This window comes from Halichoerus grypus, chromosome 4 (assembly GCF_964656455.1).
Source record: "Halichoerus grypus chromosome 4, mHalGry1.hap1.1, whole genome shotgun sequence".
In the NCBI taxonomy this organism is placed as follows: Eukaryota; Metazoa; Chordata; class Mammalia; order Carnivora; family Phocidae; genus Halichoerus; species Halichoerus grypus.
In genome coordinates, this window is record NC_135715.1 from 43,591,673 (window position 1) to 43,619,371 (window position 27,699).

Consider the following 27,699-nt stretch of genomic DNA (forward strand, 5'->3'; position numbering starts at 1 on the left):
TATTCATCTTCTTTTTGAACTGATTATATTTAATTGTGTTTATTTCCTTTATGAATAACACCTTTTTTTACCTTCACTTGTTCTTCTTAAACACTCAAGTTACTTTAAGATAAACTCACCTCAGAGTAAAGAAAAGTGATATAAAAAAAGAAGAAAGTGTTATATAGAAGACGTTTTAGACTATTTCCTTTTCTATGGGGAGGTTTAATGTTATCTAGCCAGTTACTATGTTTGAAGCAGGGATGCTTCACCCTCATGCTATTATCATCCTATCTAGCAGTAAATGTTTGATAGCTGTTGTCAAACAAGACAGTTTTTTAGAATGATAGGCTAAAATCATGGGAAAATACTGTTTTCAGGGCCAAAATTGAAAATAATCACCTCCTTCCAAAGTGAGAATATATCTAACCATTTTCCCTATTTCTTAACAAAGTCAACATACATAAAACTTAGCTGTTCTCATTGGTCTGCATATAAGCATTTGCACACCCTTGCCTTTTTCCAGAGCAGGGACTGAAGTCAACTGCATCATCCCATAAAAACTCGAGGAATTTATTTAAGATTTAATCAATGATTAAAATCTTCCTGTTTTCTCTTTCCACTCTATATATTGACTTAAAACTTTAGTAAAACTCTAAAATGTCCACCATGCTCAACACCATCCGTTTGGGGTGAAGTTATGGATGTAGGTGGATTTGAATTGTGAATGGGGTGATAGTTACCACCTTAACACGTCTACCTCTGGGGACATTGATTCAAGCCTTGATGGAAGAGGTCATTATTTTTGTATAAACTTTACACAAGGAACTTATGTTACTGTGTAGTGATTAATATATTGATAATAAAATATTAGCCATTAGATGGGTTATTCTGTATGCAGTATAGATGTTTATTTAGGTATTTCCCCCCAAAACATATGGATGTGAAAGCTTCCTGATTACTCAGTGAATATTGATATTTCACTTAGGGACATTCATTAATTATATTTGAGCATGATTATTCTCACAGCAATTATATAAGAATATCTTCATGTAAAACTCTGAGGCAAACTTTACTTACCATTTTATTAATTTAAAGCTTTTGGTAGAATGTTCCATTCTATCATACAATCTTATATTTTGTATTGTGTTTACAAGGCACTTCTAAATTATTTGGAATGAAATTTTCAAAAGAACATATTGATTATTCTGAGATTTAAAATGTTAATATTAATATTATGTGCATGTTCAATGCTCTTATGGTACAGTTGCCCAAACCTTAATATCCCAAATGGGACAAAAACAATAATGTTAAAAATTAGACACTGAGGAACCTCAATAGGAAAATATCCTTTTTTTTTTAAGATTTTATTTATTTATTTGACAGAGAGAGACACAGCGAGAGAGGGAACACAAGCAGGGAGAGCGGGAGAGGGAGAAGCAGGCTTCCCACTAAGCAGGGAGCCCGATGTGGGGCTCGATCCCAGGACCCTGAGATCATGACCTGAGCCGAAGGCAGACGCTTAATGACTGAGCCACCCAGGCGCCCAGGAAAATATCCTTATAATTGTTCAGAATTATCCAGAGAAAATAAAATTCTTCATATGAATAAAATATGCATGTTGTTACTAGACATCATTTCCCACTGTTTTTCTTTAGATTATTGTCATCCTACTAACGATATGTCTCTCCCTTTCTCTTTTTCTCCTGGATCCTCCCCTTAAGTGGGGTAGGAAAGGTATAATCTTGTGAGTGAGCAATGTCCATGTTCCCTTAACAAAGAAATCTCAGCAACTAGGTCACTCAGAATATTTAGCACTTCATTCAATACCATTATAAGAAGCAGATAAAGAGCATCTAATGATGAGAATACACTAAAAACTTTCCTTGAAAATTTAAGTGACAATCACAGTGAGCAACCATAATATCTTAATGTACCGGGAAAACTGAAATGGGTTTGTTTTTAAGTCTCAGAACTACTGATTTTGTTGAGAGGACAGAAAAGGGTATGTGTAGCTGACCCAGTGTGGAAAGGGTATCTCAGTATTAAAATTTTTCAATAGGATACTTGGTATAATTACTTTATATTCCTTGGAGACTAGAGGATTATCATAGCAATATAAATGGCTCTATTAACTAAAGAGCTAAAAATACATCCTATGTAATACTAATAAATTTCAAGCTGGAAAAATTCATAAATTGATTACAACTATATGTAATTTTCCTATTATACTAATACATAATTATTATGCTTATCTATAAAAATCTTTAAGCATAATGACTGATTCACTTAGGTATATTTACATACATACAGATATTATTATAGGAAATAGCCATATTGTAAAATCTGTTGCAATGATTATGTATAAACTGGAATCTGATATTTGACTTATATGACCAATGAATCAGGAGGCCATCATAATACCTCTTTAATAAAGCAAATAAAAATACAGAAAATCTGTGGATTTTATCATAAAGTTGTATGATAAAGACATGTTCTTCATTTAAGCAAAGAAAAGTATAGCATAATTCTGAACAATTATAAGGAAAGAAGGTAAAATGATCCCAGATTTTAATGGCATTGGATTATATGTCTTTCACAATACTTGGTTCTAAGTTAAGTAATGATTACATAAGCATAACTTGTCAGGAACTACAATAACCAAAACACAACTAACAAAAATATGGGGATGGAAGTTGAAAAAGAATTAGAAGTAGTATGTTCAAATTTACACATTAAAAAAATTAGTAAATAAAGGTATTTAAAGGTGCTTATACTTATGGTGGTATCTACCAGAAACAGTTATGAATACTAAAGGCTAAGTATGCTTACCTCTAAGACATGGTAAGAGATATGAGGGAGGAATGGAGCAAATTACTTTTGCTTATTTTTTATCTGACTGCACTGTTAATATTTAGTTGCTATAACATAATGATTAAGGGTATCAATCTACAACCAGACTGCTTTGGTTCAAATCTTAGTTTCACTGCTTACAACATCTATTTATGCATCTTAAATACCTATTTATCTTAGTGTCCTCTTCTGTAAATTTAAAAATTAAAAGTGGTTCTATTGGAGGGTTCTTATCAGGGCTTAATGAGCTAATATTTAAAAAGCATTTGCTGGGGTACCTGGCTGGCTCAGTTGGTAGAGCATGTGACTCTTGATCACAGGTTGTAAGTTCAAGCCCCATATTGGGTACTGAGATTACTTAAAAATAAAGTCTTTTAAAAAAAAAATAAATAAATGAAAAGTGTGTAGCATTAGGTAAGCACTATAAAATAATTAAATAAAACAAAAAGAAAATAAACATCATGCATATGGATAATGGCGAATGCATTTCATAATAACACATAATTTAAATTTTAAAATAACATCAGTTATTACTGAAAACATTGCTATGAGTTAGTGAAAATAGTATTTTTATGATGGTATCTGATACATTACAAATGTCTAATTTTATACAGATTTTTTTATAACATGACAAGTTCTTAGAAGCAATTAGATGTATGTTTTGAAGCACTTATTTTATGGAAAGGAAATGTGACATATTATAATATTTGGCATCATATATAGTTTTTGATGTCAGAAACCAAGGAAATGAAAATTGCAGAATTTTCTGAATTTAGTTATAATTACATTGGGAAATTGAAAAAGCTTTTACATTATTTTAGTTCTAATCATTCAGTATGCCAGGCGCCCGGCTAGCTCAGTCGGTAGAGCATGAGACTCTTAATCATTCAGTATGCCAAATAATATGGTTATTTTCCTTATGTTTTAAAAAGTTAAAGAATTCAGAAACTCACTATCCAACATGCAAAGGAGACTTCCTGAATCTTGAGTTCTAAATCTATCCCGAACTTCAACTTGACACCTCCTTGAATTAATTTATGTCTTCAAATCTTCATCTGGAAAAGAAAGAAAAACAAGGAAAATCATCTCTTTGTTCTCATTGTTTTAATCAATATTGATCAGAAATTTAATGTTCAATCATCAGTGGGTCTCATTCTATTAATATTTCAGAATAATTAAGATTATTTATAAAATACTGGCAGTTCTAATTTATAAGCAAGTTCATTTGTAAGTCACAGAATATAAAGGTCAGAAAAGACTTTAGAGGCCACCAACTTCCCACTCCATTTTTTTGTATAAACCCTTCTGGAACATCCTTATCACTGACAGATGGTCATTCATCCTTTGGTTAAAAATGTCAAGTGATCACAAGCTTAGTAATTTAAAGGCAGCCCATTTTGCATCTGGACAGCTGGAGTCTTTATTAAATTTTACTTCTATTAAACTGTTTCCCTATAGTCACACATACTTGCTACAAGTATTTATTTAATGCCAGATATGTCAAATACATTGAAATCACAGAACTAACAGTCCAATGGAAAAGACAAGAATCACCAAATAATAGCACAAATATATTATTATAAATTGAGATAAATGCAGAGAAGGGGAAAAAAAGTTACTGTTAATGTTTAGCTGGGACTCACACAAAAAAACAGGCTTAAAAAAGTACTATTGCATGAACTAAGAAGAGGGGATTTAAATGGAGGTTGGGGGGACTGGAGTGGAGGATGCCCAGAGGAGAAGAGGAGAGGAAAGACTGTTTCACTACAGAGATGAGAGTAAGGACAACTGGATGTGTGGGTTCTGAGGCAGACAGCTGCATTCAAGAAACCAAAAGAGGGACAAAGTATGTGACGCAAACTACACAAGAGGGAAAATGCTGCAGGGGGAAACTGGAGAGGTAGAAGAGGTCAGGCATTTAGGGCGCCAAGGGTCCTTCTAAATTTGCTACTATCTCCACCCTAAAGTGACACCCGGTACATTTTCACATTACAATATACGTGACAGTAGTTAACTCTGTTTCCCACATCTCAGCTGAACAAGTGTTTCCAATTCCATCCACCATTTTTCACACTGTCCAGAAATGTCACTCTTCCAACTGGCTTCCTCTGCTGTCAAAGCTATACATTTTGGTTTGTTATAAGTTTAACAATGTATTGCTAAAACTAATCACAATATTATACTTGTCATCTTTGTTAAATAATGAGATGAGCTACTATTGCTATTTGCTGTGATCATATGATCCATGTCCAAATCAGGTCATATTTGAAGGTCAAAGTGGGAACTATCATGAAGTGGGAAAGTTACACGAAGACAGTAAATGTAAACCAGTCCTCTTAAGGGCAAACCAGGGTTTATAGTTACCCGAGTTACTGCTTCTCTTCCATTGTACACAGTCTACTTCCCTTTGACCTGGAGGATTGCCTGATAAAAACAGGATGCCCAATTAAATTTGAAGGTCAGACAGAGAATAAATAAATTTTCAGTATAAGTATGTCCCATGCAACATTTGAGATCCACTTGTACTAAACTTATTATCTCTCTGACCTTCAAATTTAGCTGGAGGTCCTGTATTTTTGCTGAATTTGGAAAGACTTCTCCACATCTATAGCACTCTTAGTGGCCTAACGAACATTTCCATCAACTGTGGTTCCAAATGATGACTACTTCTGCACCTGGCATGGCACAGAGACCATTATTACATTCAAGTCTTCCATAAATCATAAGATTTTCATAATGCTTGTATAGAGGACAGAAAATTACAAACAACTTATTGAGCACCTTCAATATTTCAAGCACTCTGCCATACTCTGGAAATTCAAAAATAAGTAAGACACAATTCCAACTCTCAGGATGCCACCAGAGGAAACAAGGACAAACATCTAAAATGCAAGGTGACAAGTGATATATTAAAAGTGGATAGAAAACTCGATAGGAACATAATCAGGGAGTTGTTAAATATCAGGGAAAGTTATGAAGACTGGGAATTTGATATTGAGTAGAGGCTCACCTGGGAGAAAAACTGGGAGAAGACAGCCCAAAGAGAGCTCCTAGCTTGTGCAAAATCAGTATTTGGAAGTGTTTCGGAAACATGGTCCAGTGCAGTGAGTGTGAGAAGATACAGCTACAGGCAAGATTAGGACAGTGGGCTACAGCAGAGGGCCTTGCTGAAGAGCAGACACTGACAATTCTCATTATTGAATGTATATCACTTGCCAGGGACAGTGGAAATAAAAGTTAAAACTAGAAAGGTAATTTGGAAGTTATTTGAACCTGGATCTATGACAGAAGAGCAAAGATGATCGTGAAGTACTCAGCTTAGGCAGTGGGCTAGATCGTGATGCCATTTCCCAAGAGGAAAAAAAATCAGAGGAAGAGTCAGTAGGAGGTGAGAGAAGAGGAGGCAAAGTGGAGCTTGGGCATGTTAAATCTAAACAGTGTTTCCCTTTTTATTTTCAATAGGGTGATGGCAAGATCATTTTTACTTGATGACTAATGAAGTTATGAAGTCGGAACAGCATTTTTGTGGATGTTTGGCTATTTTTAGCTTCTTCATTGCCAAAGTGAAGGGTTGTGCAATGAACAGGTACATGAGTGGCAATGATGCGAGTTTCTCTTGACAATAACTCTAGACCAGTGTAGCCCAGGTCTCGTTTCTCAGGGTCAAGATCTCACTATTCTGAGATGGAGCTGCCCTCATAGGAAGGTTGATGGCATCCCAGATTGCGAAACAGAAGTGAATTGATAAGAAAGTTATTTCCTGATTGAATCACATAATTATACAGTTAGCACTGAGTTCTGTTTTTAGAGACCGAAGTTAAAATTTACTTCCTTGGAATGGAGGTGATTGTATGTTAGGCATCTAAGAAAAGAGTGAACAGCATTAATCAGTAATGCATTTACTTTTATAAACCAAAGTTATTTTCTGAGAACCTCAGGAAGTTTCCTTGAAGTCTATTCACTCCAATTACTCTTTGGATCTTTTAGTGAGTTTTTACAAATGAAATTTATATTAGTATAATACCTTTCTAATATTTGGGGTTTCAATTTTTTACTTCTTTTTTCTCTGCTTCTTTTATATAAATGACATTTAAAGAGCTAAGGAAACATTTATATATTCTCCCGGTGCTTTGCCCCTGGTAAGCACTCAATAAATGGTTTTGACTGACTACCCAATGTGTATTATAATAGTGGGAAGTTCTTTTTTGCTAAAGAGAAAAATTAACCTATTCCATTCCTTTTTTGCATATAAACTAAGGTTGCCTCTTATCCTTAATTCTGCTATGAAATAGTTTTGCTTTGAAAATGGCAGATATGCAATTTCTAGAAATATAAAATAGAAAGTATTATTTTTAAGTAGCTAGAATAAAATAAACCACAAACATTCATTAAAATAATAAAATAATTAGTATTTTTATCAGTGAAGACTCACATGTATAACTGATTTTCCAAAACATAGCAAAATCATTTTGCCCAGTCATCTAATTATGTATTTATTTTGCTTTCCACTTAGTAAACTTTAATTTTTCTATAATTTATAATTATTTTGAGTCTATTTGTAACATTGAAATTTTTTCATAATATTGGGAGGTTTAAACCCTACTGAGGCATTCTTTCTACAGTGAAAACATAACCAAATATCATATCAAGATTGTAAGCTATTTGCCATGTGATTGATGTCAGCAGAATATTTTGCTTTACATTACACATGCTTTACTGCTTCCAATTCCCTCTTTACTTTTTAGCACAGATCATACAAGGAATGGACCACATTCCCCCGATATTCCAATAATACTAAGATACAGGGCATATCTATCTCACATTCCAAAATTCTGGCAATCTTAGGCCGCATACCGAGTCAATGAATATGTATTAAGTATTCACTTTGCAATTAGAAGAAGAAGATATGCAGTTCTTGGGGGCAGACATCTGTTAGTTTTACCAACTTTAAATTTCCTTTATAGTAGGTATGGAGCCTCACATTGGTTTGTGAGCATATACAAAGGGCTTTGTGTCAGCCAGCTACCTCTGATTGTAACAAAACATCCCAATTCTAAGTGGCTTAGAACGAGCATTTACTCACATGGGTCTGTGAATAGGCAAAGGGGAACCTTGCTCCTGGCCAGAGCTCAGTGGGTCCAGGGCTGCTCCACATGGTTTTCATCTTCCTCAATCATATCTGAAGACGGCATTATAAAATGAAATTTTTTTAAAAGAATTCATTTATTTGACAGAGAGAGAGACAGTGAGAGAGGGAACACAAGCTGGGGGAGTAGGAGAGGGAGAAGCAGGCCCCCTGTGGAGCAGGGAGCCCCATGCGGGGCTCGATCCCAGGACGCTGGGATCATAACCTGAGCCGAAGGCAGATACTTAACAACTGAGCCACCCAGGCACCCCTGAAATTTTTTTTAGCAATGAAACAGCTTTCCCTTTCCCAGACTGCTTTCTGTGTGCAGAAAGTTGGGGGCCCAGAAATATTTTTGTTTTATTTTTATTTACTATTTAAAGCAGGATTAGTATCTTTTAGTTCAGATTTATGGCATTTTGTAAGATATTTCTTCCAAATACCTTGTGGGCGTTCTATGTATCCAATTCCACAAGTCTTGGGGGTAAATGTCTTTCTCTCCAGACTTAATTATTTGGTTTTTGGGCATATCTGGCCCACACATTTTCTAGGAGACCTACTGCCTGGCTAAAAGTGTCCACTAGAGACCACTTAATCACTTCTAGAGAATTTAACAAAAGGGTGTTGGGGTCATATCTTTGACTTGGTTTTTACCCTGAGTGTATATCTTACTGTCTGCATCCTTGTTTTAAAATTTGCTAGCAGAACAGTCTAGAGTTGAGAAAAAGTTCTAGCTTCCAAGCCAACAGTTCTGCTTGCAAACTGGATAATTCTTTCCTTAACGTATGTGTTGCAGAATAGTAGTACATGTAGCTACGATGATTTTGATATCTACCTGGCTACCATCTTTCTCCAGTGGACAAGTTCTTAAGGTCCATTTACTGTATTACCTGTTACTGCAAGCAACAACCCTGCCAAATATTTCAACATTTCATATGGTCATCAACTCATCCTGATTTGCCCATGACTTTCCCAGTTTTAGCACTGAATGTCTCACATTCCAAGAAACCTCTCGGTTCCAGACAAACTGTGATAGTTACTATACTATTATGTAACATGTAACACAGGCTTGCAAATTTTAAAGCATCCTATAACAATGTCCTTATATCTTTTAACAGATTGCTCACCTACCACTTCCCAATTCTAAATATGTATATAATGACAGCACCCCACTTATCAGTAACAATTTCTATATCAGTATAACAATACATCTTTAAACTCAGTAACTTAAAATTACAATAATTTATTATTGTTCCCATGCCTGGGTGGTTGACTGATTGGAACAGGGCTCATTTGGGGGCAGCTCAGTTCCACATGTCTCTTATCCTCTTCAGACCAGTGAGAAAATCTTGCTAAATTCCTTTTATGGCAATGGCTGAGACATAAGAACAAGCCCAACCATACAAGCACAGTGCAAACTTCTGATTTCTTGATATCTGCTAATACTTCATTGGCCAAAATAAATCAAGTGGCCAAGCCCAAGGTCAACAAGCAGGGAAATACACTGCACCATTAATGGGAGGGAAGGTGTGGAAGAGTAGCAAACAGATTATATTACATTTAAGCATTAATTTTTACTATAAGTTACACTATGTTTAGGTAGTCAGGTATACCTCATTTAGGTGTGAGGTTTAAGTTCTCTTAAATAAATAACTTCATACTATCTAATGAGGTCAACCCACCCAGCCTTCAAGATTTTGTTTACATTGTCAGAGTGCTATCAGGAAGTAAAGGGCAAATAAGAATATTATGAATTTACCAGCCATCTTAGAAGGAGAGACCCAGCTAGAAGCAAGAGAAAGTGTGGATGGAGTTATAATCATGGTGATCAAGAATGCCAGGAGCGTTGGGCGCCTGGGTGGCTCAGTCGTTAAGTGTCTGCCTTCGGCTCAGGTCCTGATCCCAGGGTCCTGGGATCGAGTCCCACATCGGGCTTCCTGCTCGGCAGAAAGCCTGCTTCTCCCTCTCCCACTCCCCCTGCTTGTGTTCCTGCTCTCGCTATCTCTCTCTCTGTCAAATAAATAAATAAAATCTTTAAAAAAAAAAAAAAAAAAAGAATGCCAGGAGCGTTTAAAGAGGAGAGGGCTAGCAGAAGAACCAATCGACAGTCGCCCACCCTGTGCAACAACTGACTTTTCTTTTGCTATTTTTACTATCAAATACAATCTTTCTGCTAAGTTGATTGCATCCTGAATTTTTTGGTGCTTCTTTTCCTATTTTTCCAATAGAACAGTCACTGTCCTATTAAGTCTTTTAAAAAATTAATATAGCTATTTCCTATCATAAAAGTAGTTTGTGGTTACTACAGAAAATACAAATAATTAGAGGTTAAAAAAAAGAAATCCAGAATCCTATAGCCCAGATACCGTCGCCTAAACATGATACAGCATCTTTTTACACTCATTTTCCTATGTATATTTTCCATGGATGTAATAAAAATAGTACGCAAAAATAGTTCTACATAAATTATATCTTCATTTTACAGCTTGCAAGCATGTTCATCTGCATAGCTTCCATTTCAAATCCTTGTATCAAACAGGCTTTCTTTTACTGCTGTTTTCCTGAATTGAAATAGGATATGCTTTTCCTGTATGCTAGGTTCTTAAAAGGGAAGGGGCTCATAAAAAGCAAAACTGTAAATAGACTTGTATACAAACTAAATGCAAAACATAATACAAAAATGCAAAACCCTTTGGATTGTTACCAGGGCTTCTTTCCTGGCTTTGACCTGCCTAAAGCACTTAGAATGTCGGGACTCTTTTGCAAAATGTAATGCACCAGTGATGATCCTCAGTTCCTCCAGCCCACACTTCAGCCACAACCACAAAGATTTCCTGCCAAACGTTTGTTGTTACAATCAAGAATGGATTCAGGCCTTGTCAGTCCAAGGACCCTTATTCAGGCTGCTCTGGAATGGTCCATGATTATCATGCCAGAAGGTACGTCTGCCTAGCTTTCATGTGGAATTTCAGAGTCCACTCAAAGATTTATTTGGGTGATCAAGCACAGTCTGTGCCTTTTTAAAAGAGCATTCTCCTCAGCCTTGCAGTGAGAAAAACTTCCTCCTGGAGTCTGTTAATATAAGCATGTCAATATAAACATGCTGATTTCAAATCCTAGTCTACAGCGTGTAAGAGAGATTTTGCCCTAACCACTGTCTTACATATGCTAGTTAGTTGTTGGAAGAATTTGTTGGGGGGCGCCTGGGTGGCTCAGCCATTAAGCGTCTGCCTTCGGCTCAGGTCATTATCTCAGGGTCCTGGGATCGAGCCCCGCATTGGGCTCCCTGCTCCGCGGGAAGCCTGCTTCTCCCTCTCCCACTCCCCCTGCTTGTGCTCCGGCTCTCGCTGTGTCTCTCTCTGTCAAATAAATAAATAAAATCTTTAAAAAAGAAAAGATTTTGTTGTAGGGAGGCTAATCAAGAGATATTTTAAGAAAAAAATTAGCAACTTAATTATTTTTATTTGTTTATGCATTTGGGTTTCATTTAGTTTTGATTTTCCTTAAAATTCAATCATAATAACTCTTGTACACACATTACAAAATTGATACAAGGTCCAGATGGAAAGCAGGAATTCCTGGTTTTTCCAGTCCACCAACCACTCCCTACTGGCAACAACTTTCAGTTCTTCAAGTTATTTCTTCAAGTATTTATTCTGAAATTTAAAAATAATATACCATGCTGCTTTCCCTTAATTTATTCATTTCATAAATTATTTGTTCATATTTTGTGATGCTGGATGACCATTTAGCCTTCCCAAAATTATCACACTCTGTACTCAAATTAACAAATAATATTTACATTATTATAATGGTGACACAAATATTATTCAGAGCTAAGTAGTAGTCTACAATTATTCTTTTTTTTTTTTTACATTTTCTTATTTTTCCTCCATTTACAATTTTTGGGGGTCTTTTTCTTTTACTTACATGGCTGACAGTTACAATTGAGAGCCTCAGTGAAGCATGCCTCTCTTTGTCCATGCCCTTTGCTATGTAACTTTGCTATTCATTGTTCATCCCATTAACAAACGGTCTGTTTCCCTTCCTCCTGAATCTGGGCTGGAATTTGACTTGTTTTGACCAATGAAATGAGAATGAAATGATATTGTTCTAGTTCCTAGATTAGGTCTCAAAGGACCTCCCTGGCGTTTCTGCTTTTGCTCTCTGGGAACCATGAGACAACATGATGTAAAGAAGCCCAGGTGGAAAACCACAAGGAGAGAGAGGCCAAGGCTGCATAACCTTTAAAGACTTTACAGAGGAATGCAAATGCATAAGACCCTGCACAACCAGCAGAAGAATTGCCCTAGAATCCTGAGAGTCAATAATCCCTTGTTGTTTCATGTAAATTGCATATCCCACAGAAAAAAATGGAATAAATACAAAGAACAACATGGAGTGACCTCACAGTGTTCAAAAGAAAGTAAAAAAAAAGAAAAAAGAAATAGAATGAGATGTATCAGTCTTTAGTACTTACATTACTTAAATACATGCATTCGAAATAATACCCATTTTGTACAGTTACTATAGATACAGACAATACATAGCAAACATATCAAAATGGTGTCTTACAGTGAAGACATCTTCCATGTGACAAGAATGAAGAACATTCTTATGGTGAAGAAATGAAGTGTGGCATAGGGATAAAAAGAAATAAGAAAATTAGGAGTGGGATCTTGCAAAGACCAATGATGACAATGGCCATAAAATGAGGAGTGTGATGAGTTCAGCCCTCTGCCTCTGAGATACCCTCTCCCCCCAAAAAATCTACCACACACACACCACTTACCTTACTCAGATTCATTAAATCAAAACTTTGTTCGTGGTGCCCAGCCATTGCTATTATTTTAGAGCTCCCCAGGCAATGGTAATATGATAGGCAATAATGGTTGATAGATATTAATCTGGCATCATGAGGTTCTCTTCTAAATTTTAATTAATCAATTAATTTACTTACTCTCTGTGTTTTTGTTTGTTTGTTTTCCTGGACTTTTCCTCCTGGAATCTTCCACCTCCAATCTGCTTTCACCTGTAGGTTTATAGCCCATCCCGAAACTCTTTGCTACTCTCTTCAGTCAGTTACACTGTTTCTTGTATCTTAGCTTTTTACCTCAACCCGTTTACTAACTTCTTTTTATGAAGTATATTCTTCAGTATCCTAACAATAAAGTGTACACTGGAGATAAGTTTTATAAGTCTTTTCATGCTTATAAATGCCTTACTCTGCCTTTATACTCACTTCATAGTCTTGCTAGAAATAAATTTATGAATTAAAAATTAGTCTGTGCTCTTTTGCCTCTCATTTTTTTCCTTTTATAATATAATTGAATTTTATTTATTTATTTTTTCTTCCCTACATCTACCCCTATCAACCCCAACCCAGGAGCTCTTAGAGTTTAGCATTTGGCTTTTAAATAGGTCATGCAGATTTACATGTTTTAATTCCCACATACAGGAGAACTTTAAATTATCTTTTGTAATTGATATCTAGACTAAGACTACTATCAAAGAGTATACTCTGTATGATTTGAATCATTTGAAGTTTATTGAGACATGATTTATGGACTAACACATGATTAATATTTATAATTATGTCATGTATGCTCAATGAATATTTTATAGTTGTTGGGTGAAATATTTTATATGTGCCATTAGGTTAAAATTGTTAAAGTGTTTCTTAGATCTTCTACATACTTAAATTTTTTGGCCTATTTCACTAATTACTAAGAGAGATGAGTTTAAAAAGAGGTAAAACCGTCCTAAAATTCCTATGGAACCACAGAAGTCCCCGAACAGCTTAAGCAATGCTGAATAAGAAGAGCAAGACTGGAGGCATCACACCTCCTTATTTCAAGCTATACTACAAATCTATAGTAATCAAAATATTATGGTGTTAGCCTAAAAACAGACATACAGAACAATGGAACAGAATAGCCCAGAAATAAACCCACTCAAATACATGAACTAATTTCCAACAAAGGCACCAAGAATACACAATGAAGAAAGGATAGTCTCTCTAATAAATGGTGCTGGGGAAATGGGATATCCATATGCAAGTTAATGAAACTGAACCTCTATCTTATATCACATGCAAAAATCAACTTAAAATGAATAAAATACTTAAACATAAGATGAAAAACCATAAAAGTCTTAGGAGAAAACATTGGGAATAAATTCCTTGACATTGGTCTTGGCAATGATTTTTTTGGATCTGACACCAAAAGGACTGGCAAAAAAAAAAAAAAAAAAAAAAGTAAAAATAAACCAGTTAGACTACATCAAACTAAAAATCTTTTGCACAGCTTTGGAAACCATCAACAAAATGAAAAGGCAACCTACAGAATGGGAAAAATATTTGTAAATCATATATCTCATAAGGAGTAAATATCCAAAATACATAAGAAACTCGTAACTCAATGGCAAAAAAAAAAAATCCTAAGTAACTCAATTAAAAAATTATCAAAGTAGACAATTTTCTAAAAAAGACATGCAAATGGCTTATAGGTATATGAAAAGATGTCAACATCACTGATCATTGGGAAATGCAATTCAAAACCACAATGAGATATCACCTCATATCTGTTAGAATGGCTATTATCAAAAAGACAAGAGATAATAATTGTTAGTGAGAATGTAGAGAAAAGGGAACTCTTTTCTACTGTTGGTGTGAAAGGAAATGTAAATTGGTACAGCCATGGGGCACCTGGGTGGCTCAGTCAGTTAAGTGTCTGCCTTCAGCTCAGGTCATGATCCCAGGGTCCTGGGATTGAGCCCTGTGTTGGGCTCTCTGCTCAGCAGGAAACTGCTTCTCCCTCTCCCTCTGCCTGCTGCTCCCCCCGCTTATGCTCTCTGTGTCAAATTAAAAAAAAAACATTGTTTAATAAATAAATAAATAAATAAGTACAGCCACTATGGAAAACAGTAAGGAGATTTCTCAAAAAAAAAAAAAAAAAAAAATTGACCACCAATTAAAAATTGATTACCATATGTTCCCCAATTCCACTACTGGGTATTTTTTTAAAGGAAACGAAGTCACTATATTGAAAAGATAACTGCACCTCCATGTTCACTGCAGCATTATTTACAACAGCCAAGACACTGAAACAACCTAAGTGTTGATCAATGGATAAATAAATATTATTCAGCCAATAAAAAGGAGATCTTACCATACGCAATGACATGAATTAATCTGGAGGGCATTATGTAAGTAAAATAAACCAGAAAGAGAAAGGCAAATACTGTATGGCATCCCTTACATGGGGAAACCTATTTTTTTAAAAAAGTTGAACTCAAAGAAACAGAATATAGAACATTTGGTAACTGGGGGTTGGAGGCCGGGAGAAAAGGGGAGATGTTGGCCAAAAGGTACAAACTTTTTTAAGTTTTAAAAAGAGTAAGTTCTGGAGACCTAATGCACAATGTGGTAACTATAGTTAATAATAATGTACATTTGAAATTTTCTAAGAGAGTAAATCTTAAGTGTTCTCACCACACACACACAAAATGATAACTATGTAATGTGATGAATATATTAATTAGCTTGATTGGGGTAATCATTTCATAAAGTAGAAAGTATATGAAATCACCACATTGTACACTTTATAAAATATTACAATTCTAATTGTCAATTATACCTCAATAAAGCTGGAAAAAATGGTTCTTGGTACACAATAGGCACTGAACAATTATTTGTTGGATAAATGAATCCCTAACTTGATATAGATGACAATAAATAAATAAACAAATAAACAAATAAAATCAACCACTATGATTATGGATTTATTTCAATTGCCTTACATAATTTAAGAACATTATTGAGACAAATTAAAATAGCACACTTTCCTGGTGAATTGAATCTTTTTATCATTTTGAAGTAACTTTTATTTCTAATAATGCTTTTTGCAACAAAGTATATTTTGAATGTCATCAATGTACTTAAAATTGCTTTCTTTTGGTTGGTATTTACATGCCTATCTGAATGTAAATGTTACATTAATCCTTTTTATATTACTCTATTTCAGATTTATCACAAACAACTTATGACTGGATTTTATTTTTTATCAAATAATTATCATCTTTGAATTCAAACATACTTGTACATTTAACATATGATTACCGCAATATTTACATTTAATTCTATCATCTTATTTTATGCTTTCTATTTGTCCTCTGTTTTTGCCTTCTGTAGAATTAAATGATTATTCTGTTACCATTCCACTTTGTCTTTTGTACCAATACGAGAGTTACATATTTTGCTTCTTTCATTGGTTACCGTAGTGGAAAGGAAGGAGTTAAACAGCTAACCTCTAATTCATTCCTTTCCAGATTACAGGAAGGATGTACCCAGGGGAAAGAAAACAAGGCAGGTGACCTGGCCTAATTTCCTGATCAACATGACTACTGGTATTCTAGGTAAACAGATTAATGATATTTTCTAGGAGGTAAATCTTTATGGAATGTTTTAAAGAGGAATCTCAGGCTAAAGGATTACTTATAGTAATAAGCCTTTTAGAATCCATAAATTTATGAAGCATTTTTCTCTTTTTTTTTTTTTATTTTATTTATTTATTTGAGACAGAGAGAATGAGAGAGAGAGAGCACATGAGAGGGGTGAGGGTCATAGGGAGAAGCAGGCTCCCTGCCGAGCAGGGAGCCCGATGCGGGACTCGATCCAGGGACTCCAGGATCATGACCTGAGCCGAAGGCAGTCGCCTAACCAACTGAGCCACCCAGGCGTCCATGAAGCATTTTTCTCTAAGAATACATCATGTAAACTGGAAGTATGAAATGGACATGAATGAACCCTCCCAGTTGTGTGAGGTGATAATTTATGTACCTCACTTAGAAATGACTTCCAGTCTGGACCAGAGACTGGATATCCCTTAAGAGAAGGAAAGACTTGAGTAGCTACCTCAATGCCCATACCTCCCCCTGCTCTGCAGATCCTCTTTATCACCTCTATTCATTTTTTTTTATGTTATGTTAATCACCATACATTACATCATTAGTTTTTGATGTAGTGTTCCATGATTCATTGTTTGCGTATAACACCCAGTGCTCCATGCAGTACATGCCCTCTTTAATACCCATTACCAGGCTAGCCCAACCCCCACCCCCCTCCCCTCTAGAACTCTCACTTTGTTTCTCAGAGTCTATTCTTGAAATTAATAGTAAAACTTGATAAGGGTTAGGAGTTTGATTTGAAAATCAGGTCTTCTGTATTGGTTCATCTGGATTGCAACATGCGTTCTCTACTTACCAAATGTAACTTGAATCAAAACTTTTGCTCTCTTGATAAATTAATTACTTTAAATTACTGGAATAGTTTATTCTCTGTCAGTTTATGTACTATTTCTGTATTTGTTTTAATTCTCTATTTTATAATCCAAAACATTTTCTTGTTTTGGGTCTTTTTTCTTATTTGTTTGCTGGTTTTAGACAATTAATGCTCATTTGTTCTCCCTTCTGCAAATATTTACCCCACTGTTTTGGCTCTTCATTCTTTCCTATCCTCAAATCTTCCATTTTGGATCACTTTGCTTTACACTAACATATATCCTTTATAATTTACTTTAGTGTACTTCTCTGGGTGGTGAATTGTATGTTTATATTTCTTTAAAAATGTGTATTTTGAAGATTTTATTTATTTATTTGAAAGAAAGAGCACAAGCAGGGGGAAGGGCAGAGGCAGAGGGAGAAGCAGGCTCCCCATTGAGCAGGGAGCCTGACTCAGGGCTCAATCCCAGGACCCTGGGATCATGATCTGAGGTGAAGGCAGACGTTTAACCAGCTGAGCCACCCATGTGCTTGAAAATGTGTATTTTGAAAGTGATTTTGAAATATATATTCATTGGGTATAATATTCCAGGTTAGATTTTTTTTTTTAATCAAAGTTTTCTGGGGCACCTGGGTGGCTCAGTCAGTTAAGCGTCTGACTCTTGGTTTCAGCTCAGGTCATCATCTCAGGTTCCTGGGATTGAGCCCCATGTCGGGCTCCATGCTCAGTGCAGAGTCTGCTTGACCCTCTCTCTCAACCTCTGCTCCTACCCACCCTCTCTCTCAAATAAAAAAATCTTTTAAAAAAATCGAAGTTTTCTCATTCTATTGCAAATATATATTACAGAAGATATAAGTAATAGATTACTATAATTATTTATAGTATCCTCAATGTCTATTTTCTATTTTGTATTTTCCATATCTTCTCTATATTCTTTAATAATTCTGATTAATAAGCTTCATTTAGTTGTGTTTAATCTATAGTTTTTAATTTTAATCTTTGTGTTTTTCACTTTCAGAGTTTCTATTTGATTCTTTTCCGAATCAGCATTTTACTTTTTATAGTTTCTTGCTGTCTGTAATTATTTTCAAGATTTTCCCCCATGTCTTTTAAAGTTGGTTATTTTATAACCTGTGTCTGATAATTTCAATATCTCAAGTTTTTGTGCTGTTTTTTGTCTTGTTTTGTTTTTCACTGATTTTTATTTATTGTGTCTTATTGTGTGTCTAGTTATTTTAGGCTATAACTTGAACACTGTGTGAAAATTAATTTATGGGGTAATTTGAGGTCTGGGTTAGCAGATCTTTTTCCCAGAAAAGAACTTCATTAGCTTCATCTGGAATCCTAAGGGCACTATATTTCCAGGAAATATTTAGTCCAATTATACATGTGAAGTTCACTGGACCATTCAGGAGCCAGAACACTAAACTGAATTATTGATGAAGTCCTAATAATTCCAGTTAGTTTTGCCATGAAATTATAGCCAATCAGTTCTCAGCTTAAGATGGGGAAGGGTATCAGACTCTGTCTTGTGCATAAACCTGGTTTTTGGCTCTTATGTCTTTGTCCCTTAGAGTGCCAAAAACACAGCTCAGTTTCATAGCTGTTTGGTCTATATAAACAAATGTCCACAGGGTAAAGGTAACTTGTAGTGCTAGGTTTAAATATCCGGATTTTTATCCTTTCCTAAAAATTTGGACAGATTAAAAGTGATATTGTTAGCATTTCAGTTGCTTTTCTAAAGCTTTTTTCTTTTAATAATGGCTACATAGCTTATAGAATTTTTATTTAAAGAGAAATGGAAAACATTGATGTGATGTAACTTTTGTTTTTTTCTATCATTTCTCTTGATAGTTCTTTTCTGATGATACTATATTGCTGCTGTTTTATTTGAAGTAAAATATAAGAATATGCTAATGGCAGGGGTGCCTGGATGACAAATTGGTTAAGCGTCTGACTCTTGATTTCAGCTCAGGTCATGATCTCAGGGTCTTGAGATGGAGCCTGGTATCAAGCTTGGTGCTCAGCAGGGAGTGTGCTTGAGAGTCTCTCTCTCCCTCCCCCTCTGCCCCTCCCTCCCTCTCTCTCTTAAATAAATACATAAATCTTTAAAAAAAAAATAATATGCTAATGTCAAGAAATGGTGACAAAATTCCCCATTTATAAGTCATTTACACATAGAAAGGCCAAGTGATCCCAAATAATCACTATTAATTCAGTACTAAAAATTATCAAAGTAAACAAATTCATAACTTGAATACTAATAAATGTATCTCAAACTAAATAGAAAATTATTCCTGAACTTTTTTATATAGCAAACTTTATATTTGTAAAAAAAAAGTTATTAATAACTACAGGTATATAATCCCGTCCTTAAAATAAATAGTTGTTTTTCTTGAAAACAAAAAGTAATATGAAGGATTGAGAATAAGGTAACTTCACCATTTTATCAAGTGGATTTACAACAGCTTATCCAGGTGGCTTTGAGTTCTTTTTCTCCTCTCCTCCCCAACGACCCCTTATCTCTTGAGTTTCAGACAGTCAAAAGTACATGGTTGACTGAGGCTGATAGTTAAGGGAGTTTCATAATATATAACTCTACTTCCACTTTTTAACATTCTAATTTACTAGTTAGGCAAATGTTGAGTTTGTGAAATAAACCATCCAATTAAATTGTCAAGAACCAACTTCTTATTGGTAAAATTATGCTTCCCTTATTTGAATGGAGTTATATCGGATAGGTCTAAATATTCTGAATAATCTTGGAATAAACTTATAAAGTTTATATCTAAAAATTTAATAAACTTGTAAGTTTGTATTCTAGAAAAACAAAATTTAAGTGAACAATTATAGTCATTACCCAATTTTATTAATTCTTAACAAGCTGGCATATGTCCTTCTTAATGCAAGAAGTATATTCATGTACTAATGACTCATAAAACAGAACCCATAAATCTTATCTTAATGGAGAAGTATTTCACATTTATTTTAGAAGATTTGTCATGATTAGGAAAGTTGCATGCTTTACGTTGTTCCAAAATAACTTTCTCATGGGACATTAACTTCTGAAACTTTGTCCTACAATATTATATGTCCATAAGATATTTTTATTTCTTATGTATCTTTCTTTATATCCATGCCCAACTTTTAAAATTACTTCCTTAATAGAATCAAAGCTTTTTCCATGTCCTATTTTCAGAAGTAAAACCTAGTCACTTCCTTATAGTACAGCTAAGAGTTGTATATATTCTTGTGAGGGAGACAATGGTAGTTTTAGACGTGTATAAGGAGTAAGTTTACAGTTTTCTAAACAATTTGTGGGTTTAAAGTGTGTCACCCTAGTGGCTTATATACCTGCATTGTATTTTTCTGCCTTTTGTCCTGAAGATAAGCTAATTGACTCCAATGTGTTTAACAGGCTAATATAATAAATATTTCCAGAGGATAGTAAATTATGTTCAGTGCAGCAGTGTTTGCACTGATTCATATTATTATGAGACAAAAATTAAAATTAAAATATCCTTAAGAGCAAAATCTATTCATAAGAATTAAAAACAAAATTTCACAAACAGAATGATTAGACAATAAAAAATGGTTAACTAATTTAAATTATCCTCAATTACTCTAATATTTTTATGAATAGATATATATTTTACATTTTTTATTGTATTAAAAATGCATGATCATAAAATTTATCATCTTAATCATTTCTAAGTATATAGTTCAATAGTGTTAAGTATAATCACATCACACAACCAATCTTTAAAACTTTTTCATTTTGCAAAACTGAAACCCTATACCCATTAAACAACTGCCTATATTCCTCTCCCAAATAAAACACACAAATAAATGAAGAAAATCTTTAAAATAGGACATAGTGGCAATGGTTTTTGCCTACACAGGATCCATTTCTCCTTTCTTTTCTCCAGTAGAACCCAAATTTAACTCAAGTAGTCTCTCCATTGCCAATTCCAGGGTGAGTGTAAACCAATAACAAAATCCCTATTTCTGGAGTGCCTGGGTGGCTCAGTCGGTTGAGTGGCTGCCTTCAGCTCCAGTCATGATCCAGGGTCCTGGGATTGAGTCCCATATCGGGCTTCCTACTCAGCAGGGAGCCTGCTTCTCCCTCTCCCTCTGACACTCCCCCTCCTTGTGCAATTAAAACAGGCTGTTTTAATTGTTACTAAAAAACACATTATAACTGATCAAGACAGCCTTAATAGTCCCCTCAGCTTAACTAAACTTTAGACAGGTTTCTTCCTGACTCAGTAGGCCATGACTTCCCTTTCCTATGACCTTTACTTTAGAAAACTTGTAATTGTAAATCTTTTTTTGCTCTTTTGAGATATAGATCTTTTAACAAGACTCTTGTCAGTTTTACAAACCAGGACTGTCTTTTTCAAGGATTTAAAGCCATCTCCTTGAAATGTAATCCTCAAAGAAGATGGAGCCCCTCCCTCCCAATTCCATGGGTGAGTAGGAGCCTACCTTCTGCAAGTCCCTTTACTCTAAGTAGTTTCAAAAGGTATGTGATAGCTTAATTTTCTTTTAGGTATAGCCAATTAGGCATTAGCCAATTAGGATAGGCCACACAGATGGCCTATGATACACCCCACCCTAGCTCTTAAAAATCCTCCCGCTTTTCACCATAGTTGAGTTTAGACTCAGTTCTGACCACTCTCTCCTATTGCAATTGCTTTGTTATTATTATTTATTGAAGTATAATTAACATACAGTATTATATTAGTTTCAGGTGTACAATATAATGATTCAACAATTCTATACATTACTCAGTGTTCATCATGATAAATGTACTCTTAATCTCCTTTTTCTATTTCACCCATCCCCGCCTTTCACTTCCCCTCTAGAAACTACCACTGTCTTCTCTGTATATAAGAGTCTGGGGTTTTGTTCATTTGTTTGTCTCTTTTTTCTTTGTTTGTTTGTTTTGTTTCTTAAATTCCATATATGAGTGAAATCATATGGTATTTATCTTTCTCTGACTTATTTCACTTAGCATTACACCTTCTAGGTCCACCCAATAGCTTTGAATAAGATCTTCAATGTCTGTTTGACTTTGTCTAGTGCAAATTTTGCTTTGACATAATCATGAAGTTTGTCAGCGTGGGGACAAAAACATTGATGTAAGGAACAGAGTACAGACAAGAAAATCAAGAAGGAATAGAACCATAGCCCCAATGATGCCTGTCTAGAATTCACCTTATCTTTAGGCCTTCTGTCATGGGAGATACTAAGTGTCAAAAATGTTTGAGTCAACTTGACTGAGAATCTTGTGGACATTTACAGTCATTCACAGTCTTATATTTTAATATCAGATAATAAATATTAAATTACTGTTGACTGATAACAAATAGTAACTAAAGTCAGAAGGTGAAATAATTCTTACTTGTCTTCACTGCTAAGTTTAGACTGACTAAAGATTAAAGCTGTGAAAATTATAGGGAAACATTATATAAAAGTTGAAAAATTTTCTTCCAGTAAGGATAGCATTTGTTTCCAAAAAGAATTGGGGCGCCTAGGTGGCTCAGTCGTTAAGTGTCTGCCTTCGGCTCAGGTCATGATCCCAGGGTCCTGTGATCGAGCCCCGCATCGGGCTCCCTGCTCCGCTGGAAGCCTGCTTCTCCCTCTCCCGCTCCCCCTGCTTGTGTTCCTGCTCTCGCTGTGTCTCTCTCTGTCAAATAAATAAATAAAATCTTAAAAAATATATATATAAATTAATCATGTTTAAATAAATTCATTTTATTGTGATCAGTTCTTTTTTTTTTTTAAAGATTTTATTTATTTGAGAGAGAGAATGAGATAGAGAGAGCATGAGAGGGGGGAGGGTCAGAGCGAGAAGCAGACTCTCTGCCGAGCAGGGAGCCCGATGTGGGACTCGATCCCGGGACTCCAGGATCATGACCTGAGCCTAAGGCAGTTGCCCAACCGACTGAGCCACCCAGGCGCCCCTGTGATCAGTTCTTAGGACAGCGTCCAAAGCCTCTGAACAATGAATAAATGTGAACTGACTGAATGACCATTCCCCTATACCTAATACATAGTAATTTTATCTAAGTCCTATTAAAACCAAAAGAGATTATTCAAAAAGAAAGTATATTTTCATAAGAAATTATATATCCACTTTTAGATGACTATCAGCACATTTTATATGTATTGAATGAATGTCTTCTCTGTCTACTTTGCAAAAAGAAAATCTTACAAATTAGAAGTCACAAGGGAATACAGATTCATTCACTGCTGTTATTTTTGTCTTTCAGTGAAAAGGAATCAGGTATAATACAGAATTACACAGTCAAATACCCAAAATGCCTTAGTGCCTATGCAAAGTACTTACGCAAAACTATCAGCTTAAAGGGGATCAACAGTAAACTGTCAAATTGCTACGTTGGTAACCGCAAGCAAGTTGGCAAGCAGCTTGGCAATGAAGAAACAGAAAACTCTACGGACATACATACCTCCCCTTTTGCTGCTGACATGATAGACGTGTTGCCTGTAGCCCATTGGTCCTGTGTAGTCAATTGGATGACAAGAGAATGCTATCAGAGAGTCCTCATTCCTGTGTTCGGAGAAGTATCTGGCAAGGCCGACCCCTTTCTCGCAGGTGCTGTGCTCCACTGCAGGTGACAGAATCTTCCTTGAGAGAATCCAACTTCTGGAAGAAAAAAGAAAGCCAACTTCAGCGGTTGAGCCATAGCACAGAGTCGACAAGAGCTTTGTCACAACTTTTAAATATTCATGAATCTCCAGGAGTTGGAGGCAATGGGGAGACTAAGCTGGCCAGGAGAGGAATGCTGTCCCTGTGTTAATGTGATAAGAAATGGTATGAAAAACTTATCGTATTAAGCATTTCAGCTGTATCATATTAGCACTGTATCATAGACCTCGCTTTTCTCCAGCACAATACAGAACTCATTATTATGTTAAGACTTTCTTCCTAAGAAATAATTGGGAAAAAAGCTAATGGGATAGGAAATGTAAAATACATTGAGATTTCAACACTTTTCTTTTAAAAAAAGGGGGAATCTTTAAAACTCTTCCTCAAATCAAAATATATTTGAAAACATTTGGTTTACCATGTCTTCCAGAAATGTCATAAACTAATTTTGTTAGAAAATTTGTATTACTACTTATTCTTATTTTATCTATCGGCAGAAATGTGGGTGTATGTACTCGTGGATGTGTGTGGGAAGTCTGTGTGTGTGTGTGTGTGTGTGTGTGACTGCATATGTGTTAAGGTTTGTGTGGGATGTGAGTATAAGGTATGTGAAAGTGCTCTTACAATAGGCAGTAACCATAAAATTAGAGCTGGAAAGGGTCCATGAAATCATGTGAGATGTTGACCTTCAAATTTTCCATATGACTTGTGAAGAAATACACGTCAGATATGTACTATAGAATTCCTATTCTGTTCTTTATAAAAATGGACAAATTTTAATATAAAAATTCATGAGTAAATCAACATTCAATATCTGTAAGCAAAATTATCTAAAATGTTTCATCCATAAAATGGTCCAGCTATCTTATTTGAATATAGAGAATAAAAAGAGCTATTTTTTTCTATTTACTAATTTCATTTTGAAAAGTGGGAGAGGTGGGAAAAAGGAAGAAAGAAAGGAAGGAATGAAAAGAAAGTGTCAAAAGTTAAAAATTGCTGAAGTAAAACCAATGAATTACTAAAGTAGTAATTGGTAAACATTCCTTGTGCATACTCCAAAAAGACAGTTTGTGAACCCAGAGCCCTCAGACCAAAACATGGAATGAAGCTCAGGGGCGTATTGTTATAAAGCAGCTTATACAGTGAGAAAGCAGTGGTGGTTTACTCTTCACAGTGACTGGTTATAGTATTAGAATTCTCTTAAATGATAGGGAATTGATTAGTGGTCCCCTCATATCAATTTTGGAAAAGAGTTCAAGTTTCCTGATGATTTCCAGAGGCACAAGCAAGAAATGACCCAGGTCACGTTAGTCTTGGAAAAGAAGCTAACCTAAGCTTTGTTTGTATGACTAAATTGGTTTTGTCTGCTCAGGGAATTCTCAAGGCTGGTCTCCATTTGTTTTTTATTTTAACAAAATAAAGGAAAGAAAGAAACAAGGTGGGAGAAAGAGAAAGAGAAGAAAACAGAGTGAAAGTTCTGATCCTGGTATGTACATAATTAGCCCATAAACATCTGGGCTTCCCTAGGCTAACTACTGAAAGTTCCCCTCCCTAACCACTCTCACACATCCTCAGGCTGCCTTCTGTGATTTTTTCCCCCAAAAGTTTAGGGATTAGTTTCAGGTTAAGAACAAAGAAAAAGATGCCAAGCACTAAATTCAAGAAGAACCTGTTTTAGACACTGTCAGAACTGAAGTCAGAGTAACAGGAAAGGATTTCAAGGATTCTCAGTCCAATGGCTTCATTATACAAATGGGTAAACCAAGTAAGCCCTGGGACACTGTTTCAGTCAGTTGAAGCTGCTATGATGAAATATCATATAGGGGTGCCTGGGTGGCTCAGTCGGTTAAGTATCTGCCTTCGGCTCAGCTCATGATCCCCGGGGTCCTGGGGTCCTGGGATAGCAGCCCTGCTCATCCAGGAGTCTGCTTTTCCTCTCTCTCTCTCTGCCCCTCCTCCCCTGCTCCTGCATGTAAGCATGCTCTCGCTCTCTCTCAAATAAATAAATAAAATCTTAAAAAAAAAAGTATCATATAGACTAGGTGGCTTAAACAACAAAAACTTATTTCTCATGGTTCTGGAGGATGTAAGTCAGAGATTAAGGTACCAACATGGTCAGTTCCCTTCACACAGACTTTCCTTGGTGTCACAAACTGAGGGAGATCCCGTGTCTCCTCCTCTTTTTATAAGGGCACTGATCCCATCATGAGGGCCCCACTCTCAAGGCCTAATCCAACCCTATTTACCTCCCAAGTCTCCCCCACACACACACTTCCAAATAACGTCAACATATGAATTTGGGGAAGACACAAACCTTTAGTCTGTAGCAGACCCTGAGACTTGCCTGAGGACCCTGCCTCAGATATTCTACAGATTGGTCTAATATAATTTCCACTGCAAGATGACCCAATACCTGTTATTCAAAGGGGTTAAAAAGAAGGGAAAGAAACAAGTCATCAGGGGATTCACTCAAATCTAATCTTTTGCAGGCATATGATTCAACTCTATCCTATCCCCCTCTTTGAAGGCACTGAGCCATCCACTTTCCCATCTTCAGTTTATCTCTCCCTCTATTCTATAAACTTTTCTTCTTTTAATTCCCATCATCCCAGTCAACTACATCCCTAGTGCAATTCTTTTCACGGTCAAATGCTACAAAATATTCTACATTCATATCTCCACTACCGTATTCTTCACTGCTCCTCGGCATAGGCATACTGCGGTCTGGTTTCTATCCTTCTCATTCTTCAAAAGTAGAACTGAGTAAAATCACACATGAGGGGATTGCAAATGTTATTTAAACTTCTATTATCCAATGCTCATAGTGACAGATTTTATGTATGTTGCTCAATTTACCCATCCAAAACAAATTGAGGATTATTTACATTTCAGAGAGGAGAAAACTGATACTGAAATATTAAGTAACTTGTCCATTATTGTTCAGTTTGTCTAACTATACAGATCATTGCTGCCTATCATCTTTGTCTTATAATTTCTTTGTAACCCTCTTACCTCTAAGTTACATTTAAAAAATATTTTTCCATAAATTCCCCAAGATTTAATTGATTCCTCATTCTAATACATCAAACTTGCTCTTACTAACTACTAAATCTAATGGCTTCTTTTTCAATCTTGATTTCATTTTCTAATTAATTTCCATTTGATTAATTTTTGGCTTTGGGCATTATCAGCTCTCAATCTCTTCTGGTACAGAGGGGCATTTAAGAGTGTGAGCTGCAGTCAGAACAGACTTTCAACTTCATCGTTAACACTTACTAGATATGTGTGGCATTACCATATTTAACTGTTTTCTGCTTCATTCAACTCATTTTAAAAATTAAGAACATAACATAGTATTTCAAAGACTGTGGGGGGGGGTGTGTGGCATGAAATAAAGTGTGTAAAGGGCTCAGTACAGTCTAACACCTAAGGACTCTATTAAGAGTACCCTTTATTCCCTACTGAAATGATTACCTCTTTTGTTAGCCCTACCAATCTGATTTCTCTTTCTCAGACTCTTATGGCAGCCTCTTGATTATTATAATCCATATTTCTGCCTTTGACTCTCTCATTTCCCTCACCATTATCCCAAGATGTTTTTATCCAGTCCATGGTTCACCTGCCACTTCTAAGCTGATTTTTTAAAAATATAATTACATCTCTAAGTCTCACCTCTCCCCAGAAACTGGCCTGCATGTCTAAGTACTCTTGCTTGTCATTCTTTCTCAAATAAGGAATATGAAACCTAACAAGTTTAACAGATTATTTGTCACCTTTTCCCATAAA

General features: G+C 35.4%; 1 long non-coding RNA gene across 3 annotated transcripts in view; it reads right to left on the reverse strand.

Annotated features, from left to right (window-relative positions):
• The window catches only part of LOC118531393 (uncharacterized), a 59,163-nt gene that overhangs the window by 14,246 nt on the left and 17,218 nt on the right, over positions 1 to 27,699 (reverse strand). For 2 of the 3 annotated variants that reach the window (XR_004915153.2, XR_013446929.1), the window contains exons 5-6: positions 23,714 to 23,910; positions 3,786 to 3,887 (exon numbers count right to left, since the gene is read on the reverse strand). This is a non-coding gene — a long non-coding RNA (uncharacterized LOC118531393). Of the gene's footprint in view, positions 1 to 1,365; positions 3,888 to 23,713; positions 23,911 to 27,699 lie in introns of those variants that run through there. The other variant, XR_004915152.2, reaches the window with a different exon arrangement.